Raw genomic sequence first — 6,249 nt, 5'->3', positions numbered from 1 at the left:
ACCTTGAAAGAAGATGCTTAGATCATAAATACAAAATAAAATATTGGTTTAGTCTATATCTTCCATCTTAAACTCCGTCTTTTTATTATCACGTGCTATCAATGTGTGTTCATTACAAATGGTGTCAAATTTATGACCACCATATAAGACTATAAAGTCCAGTCAAGGACATAAAAAATGAACACCCACGTGTAATCAACCTTGTATCCCTTAACTTTAAGGAATACAGACAAAGTCGATTGTACCAAATTCGACTTAACTGCTCTAAGCCATATATTGACTTAAGCAATACACAATATATGTTGCAATTTTATGTATGAGGTTTGGGTATGTGAACTCCTTCCTGGAAGCTTCACAAATATACCAAATCAAGTGATCATATAAATATATGAAATCACTACATCTATCAACTATCAACTGCAAAGATAAATGCTTTTGTACTGCCAATCAAAAGATAGTATCGAAAATTTGTAACAATTGTTTAGGAGAATAATTTGCACTAAAACTAAGTGCCTGGGCTTTGCGTAAACCCCTTATGCTACTAGTCTTGCTTTGTATCTCACCACCATATTGTTCTCAAACCATTCTAGGATGAAAACACTTATGTTTCCCACAGTAAAGATACCTTGAGATGTTAGCTCCATAGGCTAAACCATCTCTTTCTTGGTGAGCAAAACTATCTCTGTATGTACTACTTCATTCAACAAGTTCCAATAAGAGTGTTCAAAACACTCTGCCATGGTCTTATTAATTGGATGACTTGGAATGTTGTATACAATTTATTCAGAAAAATATGTGTCGACACGTGTAGCCTTTGTTTCATAAAATTCTCCAGTCTATCAAGACTCAAAAATACCATTAAAGACTCATCATGACTTCCTGAAATGAGAGTCATGGCTTTCCGATATCCTAACATCAGTATTTAGGTGTACCTCTGAGCCAGGTTTGTGGATGACATTCATCCACCAGGTTATAACCAATATTTACCCACAAGGTGTCGCCAACTATGGGTTGACCTGCATTTACTATCTTAGAAGGAAAGCCTTCTATTGTTAGCAATGAATAATCCTGCCTTATGGCCATACTTCTCCCCCTCTTATTTACAATTGGGAGTTGAGTGGATTTATTTGGTACCTCCACTCTTTCTGGCACATACTTGCAAAGGATTAACAAGTTTAAAAGATACCTTAGTAATAAATAAATGCATTTGGCAGTTTATTTGCAATACTTTGTGTGACACCCTAGGTGTTTAAAAGTCAATCAAAATACAAAGGAAACAATTAGTTGAATTAATGAGAGAGCAAACAAGTATTAAATGACAACAAAAGATAAAGGAAATTAAAATTCAAACTTTGTGTTCACAATGGGAGGGCAAATAAAGAATGACCCAACTATATTTCATGTACAAATCACCTCACTAAATCACCTCACAAAAATTATGGTACATTTAGTCACATGTGCTTAATTGGAAGTGGGCCCAAAATCAACTCAAATAAATAATTTAAATCAATCCTTTTTTTAGGAGCTTTTGAACCTTTTAAAATAACTCAGAAAATATTATTCAAATGAAAAAATGCCTGAAATGAAAGTTGTAGATCTTGAAAATCTGAACAAAAATGGTATTCAAAAGTTTTTCATTTGAGGTCAAGATGAAGGAGAAGAATTGAGTTTACAGAATTAATGTTGAACTTCAATCTATTTACGAGTCTGCCAGTGAGTCTCTCTCTCCATTCTCCCTCATGCCGTCCGTACGCCGGCGCCCCGGGGACGGCAAACTCCTCCGGTCTCGCACAATTCCGCCCCCGGTTTGCCCCTGGACGTGCCAGCTAGCTTCGCGGGCGCTGGACACGCATCCTGGGCCACTCGGACGCTCGCCACGCCACCCCACACAGCCCTGCAGTGCCGCCGTCGCCGTTTGGTCGCGTCGTCGACGTTGTCCGCCTTTGCCGGACGCAAAACTAGTTTCCCCAGACGACGTGCAGCGTCCCAGACCATCCTCCCCCACCTCCCTGCGCGCGAGCACAGCTGCCGCCGCCCGCCATTGACGCCGGCGAGCTCCAGCTCGCCGTGGCGCTGCCTCCCCAGACCCACATTGCTCCAAATCGGCACCCCACGACCTGCTCCATATCCTACTGAAGCTAAACCACCCCGCCGTCGCCCTTGCTCCTCACCAGGACGCTGCCGCCATGGAGCAGAGCTGCCGCCGGCCGCCGTCCGCCATGGCACCGCCTCCTCAGTCCATCTCCGCGAGCCCCAAGACCCTCCAGAGGTAGCCCTCGGTCCCCTCTCTCTTTTCCACAGCGGGGCCCCCACCTCCGGCGACCATCCTCGCCGGGAATAGTGCCACCGTCCCCTTGGGGTCTCGCTAATTTACGGTTGACCGTAGGGAGCGGCTCCCTACGGTCGATGTCCCGACCGTTTTTTTTTCCATTTTTGGTAATTTTTTGTCGTTTTCCGATTTTGGAAATTTTTTGTAAGAGAAATTTTTTGACGAAAAAAAAAGTTAGAAACAAAAATTTGAGAGACAAAAATTGAGCAATTTTGAAAAGAAAAATTTTACATTCAGAACAAAAAAAAGTAAAAAAAATTTTGCATCCGAGAAACAAAAAATGCTTATAGAAAAAAAATTTTGCATCAAAATCAAAAGAAAAAAAGTTTTGGGTAAAAAAAATTTCAACAGAAAAAATTTTACATAAAAAAATTTAAAAAAAGAAAAAAAATTAAAAACCTCAGGTAAAAAACTTGTATCAGAAAAAAAAAATTAAAAAAAAACTAGTGATGGCGACGGCGGATCCGCCGCGCGCCACTGGAGCGGCGCGGATCCGCCTTCGCCGGCCGCCGCACGCCGCTCCCCAGCTACCGCCGCCGCAGTTCCAGCGTCGCTGACCGCTCCCCAGCTGCCGCCGCCGCGGATCTGCCGTCGTTTCCCCCGCCGCGCGCCGCTCCGCACGCTCCGCCACCGCGGCCCCGCCCGGGAGCACCGCTCCGGCGCGGATCCGGCGCCGCTTCCCCCGCCGCGCGCCGCTCGCACGCTCTGCCACCGCGCCCCCGCCCGGGAGCACCGCTCTGGCGCGGATCTGGCGCCGCTGCAGAGCCGGCTGCCATGCCGCCGGAGAGAGGTAGGAGGGGCGGCACGCGGAGGTTGGGGAGGCCGCGGCGGGGGCGGCCGGGCCCAGGCGGCATGCGGCGGGGACGGCCGAGCCCAGGCGGCGGGCGGTGGGGAGGAGAAGTGAAGAGAAGAAAAAAGGAAGAGGAGAAGGAGCAGCGAGTGGTTGGGAAAAAAATAAGAAATGGGGAAGGAGGAGTCTGATCACTTTTGCACTAGGCGAGTCGGTGGAGTCGACCGTGAGTTTAGAAACTCACGGTTGACTGTAGAATCAGCTTTGCGGTCCCCTCCTCTGTTCATAACCGGCCAGGAACCTCTAGTTAGAAGAAACAAAAGATCCAGGGGTCCAAGTGTAAAAACGACATGAACTATAGAACTTGAATCGGTGAAATTTGAAAATCCCTAGAAATTTATAGAAAAATTAGAAAAATACAAATCTGAATGTTTTGGAATCCTTGCAACAAGATATACAAATTTTGTTACATGCACATCTTCAGAATCTGTACACATTTTAATCTAGGAAAAAGATTAGATTAAGTGGGCTATGTTTGTTCTAGGAGTTGTGCTCATCAACTATTGGCGATTTTTGGCTAAAATGTGTCTTGTACTATTTCTAGAGTCTGGTAAAAATTTGAACCCTAAGGGACATCATTAACTAACTCAAAACTCCAAGATTCTTAGATCTTCTAGCTTTGTTCATGTATTATTTCTGGTAGAAACATTGTAGTTCTATATCTGAAACTTTTTCCTTGCATGAACGGCACTAAACCTTACTTAAAGTTTATTAAGTATGTTTTAATGGTGATAAATAGTTCCTATGCTTAGAAAAATTTGTGGAACTTCATCCTGGTCGCTGCAAAATTTAAGATCCAGAAACACTCTAGAACTTTCTGTACTATTCAGTTTTGTTATATGTGGTTTAAATTTGTCAAATTTATTACTTCTGTTTTAATACTAGAAAAATTCTGAAACATTTAAAGTATGTTTAGAAACATGTGTAGACTTCTCTGTGAAATTTTGAGCTTCAGAACTGTTGTAGTTTGATCTGTGTAAATTCATCTCCTTTTAAACATGATCTGTTTTGAGTATTTTTCATGTATGCATGCTTTACTATTTTTGTCTGAAATTTACACTGCAAGTTGCTTATTAGATTTACTACCTTGAGTAAATTTTGTAGAACCAGAAACTGATCCTAGTTTATGAAGTTAAATAGTCAAACAATTTCATGTATAGAGTTTGGAAATAAAAATCGCCACCCAGTTCATTTTATGAAGCAAAGTAAAGTTATAAACTACTCTATAAACGATTGCCCAGTAAATAAAGTTAACTAAGATCACCACAATAAATCATCTTTTGTTGGACTACAACTTTATAGTGAAGGAAAGAAATGATTTTGTATCATGTTGTAATAAAATTCAGTGTTGCATTCATATAGAAACTGCCAATCTCGCTGACGGTACCTACGAGTTGGTGCCAACACACGAGGCCGACACCGCTGATGCACAATTGAATGCCCTTGAGCTTATTCAAGACCCGAACTAAAGTTCAGAAGAGCCCAAGGCTAGCAGTGCCCAAGAAGGCAAGCCCCGGTGCATCTAATGCCTATTATTTTTAATCTATGCAATATATGTTGTACTATTATTTATTTGTGCATTTATGTTCAGATGTTGGTTGAAACCTTAGATGCATGATCCTAGGTTCCTATGGTTTGTTACCCGGTTACATGGACTAGATGCTCTGCTAACTAGGACTGGTAAAAGTCGTGTAGTTTATGCTACTCACGAGATTATAGGATCTGACTGTTTTATCACATCCTGCAATCATAGACTTACGACAGGATAATGGGACCCGTCAGTGTAGGAATAATATACTAAGGCCGCAGTGTGTGGTAGTGGTTGTTAAGCATTTGAACGTACTAGCCACATGCCAAGAATATGGTAATCGGTAAGCTCGGTACCTGATTGGACCGGCAAGTGGACTTCTCACACCCTCTTGAATTCGTTCCCTAGCAAGTACACATGCTGGCACGACCCGACATCGTCCGTAGTCCGTGGGGCCATGTACTTGAGGGTGGTGGCCCTGATCCATGACCCGAAAAGAGAGGGGAAAGGTTGCTTGGGGTGACCATTCGGTGCTTCAAGCGTGTGTGTTAGGTTTGCCTTGCAAGATTAATAAACTCGATTCGAATCGTTCCGCCGCTCACGGACAATGAGACTGCTTAACACTTTTGACACATAGAGTAACGAGTGGAAGATGATGATGAGTATTGAAGAATGAGTAATGTTTTTCCACCATGATTGTTTAGAAATAGATGCTTATCTAGAATGGTTAATTGAACTAGAATATGGACAAGTTAAAATCTGAAATTAAGGACCTACTCATAGTCACTTTTTCGGCAAAACAAACCCCTCTAGCCAAAAAGCCTTGCATGTCTAGTTAAGTGGACTAAGTTATATCCGTTGACGGGTAAGTCTTGCTGAGTATTAGTATACTCAGCCTTACTTGTGGCTTTGTTTTCAGGTGAGAACTTTGAAGATTTGTTTCCTGATTTAACTTCTTTACCTCCGGGTTGGTCTGTGGAGTGTGTTGCTTCCCAGACCAATGCTAACTCTATACATTGATGTCTCGTACGGGCTTCATCGTGACATCATTTTATCGTTATCTACCATGTTTTTATTCTTCCATTGCAATAATAAACTCTGATGAACTGTTGTAGATAAGACTTTTGTAGTACTTGTCTTAATTTCAGAGCTGGTCTATAATAATTTTTAAATTTCCGCAGCACGACTCTGTGATGTATGAAATGCATGTTGTTGTACTCTCTGGACTCGCCTTCGTGTGAGGTTTGCTTACTCGATCCCGGTTTTTCGTGGCTTTAATCGAGATTTTACTCGAGGAACTGCCGAGGTACGTGCGAGTTGGATCAGAGTTGCCTTTGCAACGATGGTTAGCGCACTAATCCAATTTATTTTGGGTGGTTCCACCACAGCTGGTATCAGAGCAGAATAAATAGTTTACCAGAGACTACAATAAGATTTTCTAATAAGAAATCCTTAAAATATGACTTTAAAATGTTAAGTTTGCAAAAATTTGTTGGATTCTTAGGGAAGAGTCTAGAACGTAAAGCCCTAGGGATTTAAGGA

The sequence above is a fragment of the Panicum virgatum genome, chromosome 1K (genome assembly GCF_016808335.1).
Source record: "Panicum virgatum strain AP13 chromosome 1K, P.virgatum_v5, whole genome shotgun sequence".
NCBI lineage: Eukaryota > Viridiplantae > Streptophyta > Magnoliopsida > Poales > Poaceae > Panicum > Panicum virgatum.
The sequence above is the reverse complement of the archived record's forward strand: the minus strand, read 5'-3'. Positions refer to the sequence as shown.